The sequence below is a fragment of the Rhinoderma darwinii genome, chromosome 2 (assembly GCF_050947455.1).
Source record: "Rhinoderma darwinii isolate aRhiDar2 chromosome 2, aRhiDar2.hap1, whole genome shotgun sequence".
NCBI lineage: Eukaryota > Metazoa > Chordata > Amphibia > Anura > Rhinodermatidae > Rhinoderma > Rhinoderma darwinii.
In genome coordinates this window covers 15,093,757-15,105,654 of record NC_134688.1, presented here as the reverse complement: position 1 = coordinate 15,105,654, position 11,898 = coordinate 15,093,757, and positions in this window count along the sequence as shown.

Below are 11,898 nucleotides of genomic sequence, written 5' to 3'. Positions count from 1 at the left end.
GAATGCAATCCCGAAGGATAAAATGTCACTACAAAAGCAAAGCATCTCTTTGATTTTTAGAGAATAGAAGCTAAATCATTGTAAAGGGTAATGCTATCAGCCTATTGTGTGAATGAAAACTGACACGCCAAAGACAACCGTTTTCCTTCTTTTCGGCTTCTTTTGAATATTTCCATTATTTCTCTTCTTTGTTGACAACTTCTTTTCAAAGGCATTTAAACTTTTTGCAAGAAAATATCATTTTTGAAAAAAATTATACATACGGTATACTCATGACTAGAGATGACTGAATCAATTCTACGTCAAATTGAAATTTAGTCCGAATTTCCCAACAGCTTCAGATTCTGCGAAATCCGAAACTTTTGGGGCTTCGGCCAGCCGCCATTTTACAGATTAGAAGAAAGATCACAAGACCTAGGCCGGGCTTCCTCATAATGCCTTGCAGGCAGCCTTCCCAACATGCACTGTGTTTATCCCTCCCTCTACACATATATGTTGCTGTGACTTTGACATTGCTATTGCGGACTTAGCATTATAGAACTGGAAAGGGGTTCAATACAGTCCTAGAAGACATCAGCCACAAATTTTCAGGGCAATAGGGGCACTTGCGATTTGTGGCAAATTTGTTCAGATGAATCGGATGTCCAATTTGACCAAATCGGTCCTACGAATTTCAGGAAATTCACTTATCTCTATTCATGATATTGATGTATCTATGTAGTAAAAACCTAAGTAGTGATAATTGAACCATCCAAAAATGTTTACTTTTTTTCTACATGCAACACCCGTATCCTAATATAGTCCAAAAGGTACATCCAAGGCCAGATTAAGGCTGGAGGAGGCCATCTTTGGGACCCAGACCTCACCTGATTCCCATTTGCAGTCAAATATAGGAGAGGGGGCCGCATGTGTTTAGCCCTCTGTACTGAAGTCTATGAGAGTTATGGAGACAGCTGAGTCATCGACACCTTTAGATATCAAAAGAGAGCCACATGAATGCATAAAAATAAAAGTTATAAGTTAAAAAAACAAAAACTGATTTTTTTTCCTATGATAAATATATTAAAGAATATAGAATAAAATATAGAAAATATAGAATAAATAGTGATCAAAAATTTACCCCAAAATGATACCAATAAAAACTACAACCTGTCCCGCAAAAAACAAGCCCTTACACAGCTTTTTCGACTAAAAAAATAAAAAAGTTATGGCTCAGAATATGGTGACACAAAAAATGTATATATATATTTTTTTTTAAAAGTGATTTTATTGTGCAAATGCTGCAAAAAATTGTCATTTATAGCTCTCGGTGACCACTGTAAAAAAAAAAAAAAAGACTAAAAACATTGTTAGAATTGCTGGTTTTTGATCACCTTGCTTGGCAAAAAATTGAATAAAAGTGATCCAAAAAAATCGCATGCACCCCAAAATGGTACCAATGAAAACTACAGATTGTCCTGCAACAAAAAAGCCCTCACACGGCTCCGGTGGAGAAAGAATAAAGTGTTCCAAAAGCGAATAAGATTGAGCACCATTTATCAGTGCGACACTGGCCACATATCTGCAGATAATTATATATTTACCCCATTATTACACCCTCTTATTATGCCCTGATGTTCTCCACACAGATTACATATATCCTGATGTACTCCTCACATATTACATATACCCTGATGTACCCCGCACAGATTACATATACCCTGATGTACTCCGCACAGCTTACATATACCCTGATGTACTCCTCACATATTACATATATCCTGATGTACTCCTTACAGATTACATATACCCTGATGTAATCCTCACAGATTACATATACCCTGATGTACTCCGCACAGTTTACATATACCCTGATGTACTCCTCACATATTACATATACCCTGATGTACTCCGCACAGCTTACATATATCCTGATGTACTCCTCACATATTACATATACCCTGATGTACCCCGCACAGATTACATATACCCTGATGTACTCCGCACAGCTTACATATACCCTGATGTACTCCTCACATATTACATATATCCTCATGTACTCCTCACAGCTTACATATACCCTGATGTTCTCCTCACATATTACATATACCCTGATGTACTCCGCACAGATTACATATACCCTGATGTTCTCCTCACATATTACATATTCCCTGATGTACTCCGCACAGATTACATATACCCTGATGTACTCCTCACAGATTACATATATCCTGATGTACTCCTCACATATTACATATACCCTGATGTACTCCTCACATATTACATATACCCTGATGTACTCCTCACATATTACATATACCCTGATGTACTCCTCACATATTACATATAACCTGATGTACTCCTCACATATTACATATACCCTGATGTACTCCTCACATATTACATATATCCTGATGTACTCCTCACATATTACATATACCCTGATGTACTCCTCACATATTACATATACCCTGATGTATTCCTCACATATTACATATACCCTGATGTACTCCTCACATATTACATATACCCTGATGTATTCCTCACATATTACATATACCCTGATGTACTCCGCACAGATTACATATACTCTGATGTACTCCTCACATATTACATATACTCTGATGTACTCCGCACAGATTACATATACCCTGATGTACTCCGCACAGCTTACATATACCCTGATGTACTCCTCACAGCTTACATATACCCTGATGTACTCCTCACAGCTTACATATACCCTGATGTACTCCTCACATATTACATATACCCTGATGTACTCCTCACAGCTTACATATACCCTGATGTACTCCTCACATATTACATATACCCTGATGTACTCCGCACATATTACATATACCCTGATGTACTCCTTACCGATTACATATACCCTGATGTACTCCGCACAGCTTACATATACCCTAATGTACTCCTCACAGCTCACATATACCCTGATGTACTCCTCACATATTACATATACCCTGATGTTCTCCTCACAGATTACATATATCCTGATGTACTCCTCACATATTACATATACCCTGATGTACTCCTCACATATTACATATACCCTGATGTACTCCTCACATATTACATATATCCTGATGTACTCCGCACAGCTTACATATACCCCGATATACTCCGCACAGCTTACATATACCCTGATGTACTCCTCACATATTACATATATCCTGATGTACTCCGCACAAATTACATATATCCTGATGTACTCCTCACAGATTACATATACCCTGATGTACTTCGCACAGATTACATATACCCTGATGTACTCCTCACAGATTACATATACCCTGATGTACTCCGCACAGCTTACATATACCCTGATGTACTCCTCACATATTACATATACCCTGATGTACTTCGCACAGATTACATATACCCTGATGTACTCCTCACATATTACATATACCCTGATGTACTCCTCACATATTACATATACCCTGATGTACTCCTCACATATTACATATATCCTGATGTACTCCGCACATATTACATATATCCTGATGTTCTCCGCACATATTACATATACCCTGATATACTCCGCACAGCTTACATATACCCTGATGTACTCCTCACATATTACATATATCCTGATGTACTCCTCACATATTACATATATCCTGATGTACTCCTCACATATTACATATACCCTGATGTACTCCTCACAGCTTACATATACCCTGATGTACTCCTCACATATTACATATACCCTGATGTACTCCTCACATATTACATATATCCTGATGTACTCCGCACAGCTTACATATACCCTGATGTACTCCTCACATATTACATATACCCTGATGTACTCCTCACATATTACATATATCCTGATGTACTCCTCAGAGTTTACATATACCCTGATGTACTCCGCCCAGCTTACATATACCCTGATGTACTCCTCACAGATTACATATACCCTGATGTACTCCTCACATATTACATATACCCTGATGTACTCCTCACATATTACATATACCCTGATGTACTCCTCACATATTACATATACCCTGATGTACTCCTCACAGATTACATATACCCTGATGTACTCCTCACATATTACATATACCCTGATGTACTCCGCACATATTACATATACCCTGATGTACTCCGCACAGCTTACATATACCCTGATGTACTCCTCACAGCTTACATATACCCTGATGTACTCCTCACAGCTTACATATACCCTGATGTACTCCGCACATATTACATATACCCTGATGTACTCCTCACATATTACATATACCCTCATGTACTCCGCACATATTACATATACCCTGATGTACTCCTCACAGATTACATATACCCTGATGTACTCCTCACATATTACATATACCCTGATGTACTCCTCACATATTACATATACCCTGATGTACTCCTCACATATTACATATACCCTGATGTACTCCTCACAGATTACATATACCCTGATGTACTCCTCACATATTACATATACCCTGATGTACTCCTCACAGCTTACATATACCCTGATGTACTCCTCACAGCTTACATATACCCTGATGTACTCCGCACAGATTACATATACCCTGATGTACTCCTCACAGCTTACATATACCCTGATGTACTCCTCACAGCTTACATATACCCTGATGTACTCCGCACAGATTACATATACCCTGATGTACTCCTCACATATTACATATACCCTGATGTACTCCTCACATATTACATATACCCTGATGTACTCCGCACATATTACATATACCCTGATGTACTCCGCACAGCTTACATATACCCTGATGTACTCCTCACAGCTTACATATACCCTGATGTACTCCTCACATATTACATATACCCTGATGTATTCCGCACATATTACATATACCCTGATGTACTCCTTACAGATTACATATACCCTGATGTACTCCGCACAGCTTACATATACCCTAATGTACTCCTCACAGCTCACATATACCCTGATGTACTCCTCACATATTACATATACCCTGATGTTCTCCTCACATATTACATATATCCTGATGTACTCCTCACATATTACATATACCCTGATGTACTCCGCACAGATTACATATACCCTGATGTACTCCTCACAGCTTACATATACCCTGATGTACTCCGCACAGATTACATATACCCTGATGTACTCCTCACATATTACATATATCCTGATGTACTCCTCACATATTACATATACCCTGATGTACTCCTCACATATTACATATACCCTGATGTACTCCTCACATATTACATATATCCTGATGTACTCCTCACATATTACATATACCCTGATGTACTCCTCACATATTACATATACCCTGATGTACTCCTCACATATTACATATACCCTGATGTACTCCTCACATATTACATATATCCTGATGTACTCCTCACATATTACATATACCCTGATGTACTCCGCACATATTACATATACCCTGATGTACTCCTCACATATTACATATATCCTGATGTACTCCTCACATATTACATATACCCTGATGTACTCCGCACATATTACATATACCCTGATGTACTCCTCACATATTACATATACCCTGATGTACTCCTCACAGATTACATATACCCTGATGTACTCCTCAGATTACATATACCCTGATGTACTCCTCACATATTACATATATCCTGATGTACTCCTCACATATTACATATACCCTGATGTACTCCTCACAGATTACATATACCCTGATGTACTCCTCACAGCTTACATATACCCTGATGTACTCCGCCCAGCTTACATATACCCTGATGTACTCCTCACATTTTACATATATCCTCATGTACTCCTCACATATTACATATATCCTGATGTACTCCTTACAGATTACATATACCCTGATGTAATCCTCACAGATTACATATACCCTGATGTACTCCGCACAGTTTACATATACCCTGATGTACTCCGCACAGCTTACATATACCCTGATGTACTCCGCACAGCTTACATATACCCTGATGTACTCCGCACAGCTTACATATACCCTGATGTACTCCGCACAGTTTACATATACCCTGATGTACTCCGCACAGCTTACATATACCTTGATGTACTCCTCACATATTACATATATCCTGATGTACTCCGCACATATTAAATATACCCTGATGTACTCCGCACAGTTTACATATACCCTGATGTACTCCGCACAGCTTACATATACCTTGATGTACTCCTCACATATTACATATATCCTGATGTACTCCTCACATATTACATATATCCTGATGTACTCCTCACATATTACATATACCCTGATGTACTCCTCACAGCTTACATATACCCTGATGTACTCCTCACATATTACATATACCCTGATGTACTCCTCACATATTACATATATCCTGATGTACTCCGCACAGCTTACATATACCCTGATGTACTCCTCACATTTTACATATATCCTCATGTACTCCTCACATATTACATATATCCTGATGTACTCCTTACAGATTACATATACCCTGATGTAATCCTCACAGATTACATATACCCTGATGTACTCCGCACAGTTTACATATACCCTGATGTACTCCGCACAGCTTACATATACCCTGATGTACTCCGCACAGCTTACATATACCCTGATGTACTCCGCACAGCTTACATATACCCTGATGTACTCCGCACAGTTTACATATACCCTGATGTACTCCGCACAGCTTACATATACCTTGATGTACTCCTCACATATTACATATATCCTGATGTACTCCGCACATATTAAATATACCCTGATGTACTCCGCACAGTTTACATATACCCTGATGTACTCCGCACAGCTTACATATACCTTGATGTACTCCTCACATATTACATATATCCTGATGTACTCCTCACATATTACATATATCCTGATGTACTCCTCACATATTACATATACCCTGATGTACTCCTCACAGCTTACATATACCCTGATGTACTCCTCACATATTACATATACCCTGATGTACTCCTCACATATTACATATATCCTGATGTACTCCGCACAGCTTACATATACCCTGATGTACTCCTCACATATTACATATACCCTGATGTACTCCTCACATATTACATATATCCTGATGTACTCCTCAGAGTTTACATATACCCTGATGTACTCCGCCCAGTTTACATATACCCTGATGTACTCCTCACAGATTACATATACCCTGATGTACTCCTCACATATTACATATACCCTGATGTACTCCTCACATATTACATATACCCTGATGTACTCCTCACATATTACATATACCCTGATGTACTCCTCACATATTACATATACCCTGATGTACTCCTCACATATTACATATACCCTGATGTACTCCTCACAGATTACATATACCCTGACGTACTCCTCACATATTACATATACCCTGATGTACTCCGCACATATTACATATACCCTGATGTACTCCGCACAGCTTACATATACCCTGATGTACTCCTCACAGCTTACATATACCCTGATGTACTCCTCACAGCTTACATATACCCTGATGTACTCCGCACATATTACATATACCCTGATGTACTCCTCACATATTACATATACCCTGATGTACTCCTCACAGATTACATATACCCTGATGTACTCCTCACATATTACATATACCCTGATGTACTCCTCACAGCTTACATATACCCTGATGTACTCCTCACAGCTTACATATACCCTGATGTACTCCTCACAGATTACATATACCCTGATGTACTCCTCACATATTACATATACCCTTATGTACTCCTCACATATTACATATACCCTGATGTACTCCGCACATATTACATATACCCTGATGTACTCCGCACAGCTTACATATACCCTGATGTACTCCTCACAGCTTACATATACCCTGATGTACTCCTCACATATTACATATACCCTGATGTATTCCGCACATATTACATATACCCTGATGTACTCCTTACAGATTACATATACCCTGATGTACTCCGCACAGCTTACATATACCCTAATGTACTCCTCACAGCTCACATATACCCTGATGTACTCCTCACATATTACATATACCCTGATGTTCTCCTCACATATTACATATATCCTGATGTACTCCTCACATATTACATATACCCTGATGTACTCCGCACAGATTACATATACCCTGATGTACTCCTCACAGCTTACATATACCCTGATGTACTCCGCACAGATTAAATATACCCTGATGTACTCCTCACATATTACATATACCCTGATGTACTCCTCACATATTACATATATCCTGATGTACTCCTCACATATTACATATACCCTGATGTACTCCTCACATATTACATATACCCTGATGTACTCCTCACATATTACATATACCCTGATGTACTCCTCACATATTACATATATCCTGATGTACTCCTCACATATTACATATACCCTGATGTACTCCGCACATATTACATATACCCTGATGTACTCCTCACATATTACATATATCCTGATGTACTCCTCACATATTACATATACCCTGATGTACTCCGCACATATTACATATACCCTGATGTACTCCTCACATATTACATATACCCTGATGTACTCCTCACAGATTACATATACCCTGATGTACTCCTCAGATTACATATACCCTGATGTACTCCTCACATATTACATATATCCTGATGTACTCCTCACATATTACATATACCCTGATGTACTCCTCACAGATTACATATACCCTGATGTACTCCTCACAGCTTACATATACCCTGATGTACTCCGCCCAGCTTACATATACCCTGATGTACTCCTCACATTTTACATATATCCTCATGTACTCCTCACATATTACATATATCCTGATGTACTCCTTACAGATTACATATACCCTGATGTAATCCTCACAGATTACATATACCCTGATGTACTCCGCACAGCTTACATATACCCTGATGTACTCCGCACAGCTTACATATACCCTGATGTACTCCGCACAGCTTACATATACCCTGATGTACTCCGCACAGTTTACATATACCCTGATGTACTCCGCACAGCTTACATATACCTTGATGTACTCCTCACATATTACATATATCCTGATGTACTCCGCACATATTAAATATACCCTGATGTACTCCTCACAGCTTACATATACCCTGATGTACTCCTCACATATTACATATACCCTGATGTACTCCTCACATATTACATATATCCTGATGTACTCCGCACAGCTTACATATACCCTGATGTACTCCTCACATATTACATATGCCCTGATGTACTCCTCACATATTACATATATCCTGATGTACTCCTCAGAGTTTACATATACCCTGATGTACTCCGCCCAGCTTACATATACCCTGATGTACTCCTCACAGATTACATATACCCTGATGTACTCCTCACATATTACATATACCCTGATGTACTCCTCACATATTACATATACCCTGATGTACTCCTCACATATTACATATACCCTGATGTACTCCTCACAGATTACATATACCCTGATGTACTCCTCACATATTACATATACCCTGATGTACTCCGCACATATTACATATACCCTGATGTACTCCGCACAGCTTACATATACCCTGATGTACTCCGCACAGTTTACATATACCCTGATGTACTCCGCACAGCTTACATATACCTTGATGTACTCCTCACATATTACATATATCCTGATGTACTCCGCACATATTAAATATACCCTGATGTACTCCGCACAGTTTACATATACCCTGATGTACTCCGCACAGCTTACATATACCTTGATGTACTCCTCACATATTACATATATCCTGATGTACTCCTCACATATTACATATATCCTGATGTACTCCTCACATATTACATATACCCTGATGTACTCCTCACAGCTTACATATACCCTGATGTACTCCTCACATATTACATATACCCTGATGTACTCCTCACATATTACATATATCCTGATGTACTCCGCACAGCTTACATATACCCTGATGTACTCCTCACATATTACATATACCCTGATGTACTCCTCACATATTACATATATCCTGATGTACTCCTCAGAGTTTACATATACCCTGATGTACTCCCCCCAGTTTACATATACCCTGATGTACTCCTCACAGATTACATATACCCTGATGTACTCCTCACATATTACATATACCCTGATGTACTCCTCACATATTACATATACCCTGATGTACTCCTCACATATTACATATACCCTGATGTACTCCTCACAGATTACATATACCCTGACGTACTCCTCACATATTACATATACCCTGATGTACTCCGCACATATTACATATACCCTGATGTACTCCGCACAGCTTACATATACCCTGATGTACTCCTCACAGCTTACATATACCCTGATGTACTCCTCACAGCTTACATATACCCTGATGTACTCCGCACATATTGCATATACCCTGATGTACTCCTCACATATTACATATACCCTGATGTACTCCTCACAGATTACATATACCCTGATGTACTCCTCACATATTACATATACCCTGATGTACTCCTCACAGCTTACATATACCCTGATGTACTCCTCACAGCTTACATATACCCTGATGTACTCCTCACAGATTACATATACCCTGATGTACTCCTCACATATTACATATACCCTGATGTACTCCTCACATATTACATATACCCTGATGTACTCCGCACATATTACATATACCCTGATGTACTCCGCACAGCTTACATATACCCTGATGTACTCCTCACAGCTTACATATACCCTGATGTACTCCTCACATATTACATATACCCTGATGTATTCCGCACATATTACATATACCCTGATGTACTCCTTACAGATTACATATACCCTGATGTACTCCGCACAGCTTACATATACCCTAATGTACTCCTCACAGCTCACATATACCCTGATGTACTCCTCACATATTACATATACCCTGATGTTCTCCTCACATATTACATATATCCTGATGTACTCCTCACATATTACATATACCCTGATGTACTCCGCACAGATTACATATACCCTGATGTACTCCTCACAGCTTACATATACCCTGATGTACTCCGCACAGATTACATATACCCTGATGTACTCCTCACATATTACATATACCCTGATGTACTCCTCACATATTACATATATCCTGATGTACTCCTCACATATTACATATACCCTGATGTACTCCTCACATATTACATATACCCTGATGTACTCCTCACATATTACATATACCCTGATGTACTCCTCACATATTACATATATCCTGATGTACTCCTCACATATTACATATACCCTGATGTACTCCGCACATATTACATATACCCTGATGTACTCCTCACATATTACATATATCCTGATGTACTCCTCACATATTACATATACCCTGATGTACTCCGCACATATTACATATACCCTGATGTACTCCTCACATATTACATATACCCTGATGTACTCCTCACAGATTACATATACCCTGATGTACTCCTCAGATTACATATACCCTGATGTACTCCTCACATATTACATATATCCTGATGTACTCCTCACATATTACATATACCCTGATGTACTCCTCACAGATTACATATACCCTGATGTACTCCTCACAGCTTACATATACCCTGATGTACTCCGCCCAGCTTACATATACCCTGATGTACTCCTCACATTTTACATATATCCTCATGTACTCCTCACATATTACATATATCCTGATGTACTCCTTACAGATTACATATACCCTGATGTAATCCTCACAGATTACATATACCCTGATGTACTCCGCACAGCTTACATATACCCTGATGTACTCCGCACAGCTTACATATACCCTGATGTACTCCGCACAGCTTACATATACCCTGATGTACTCCGCACAGTTTACATATACCCTGATATACTCCGCACAGCTTACATATACCTTGA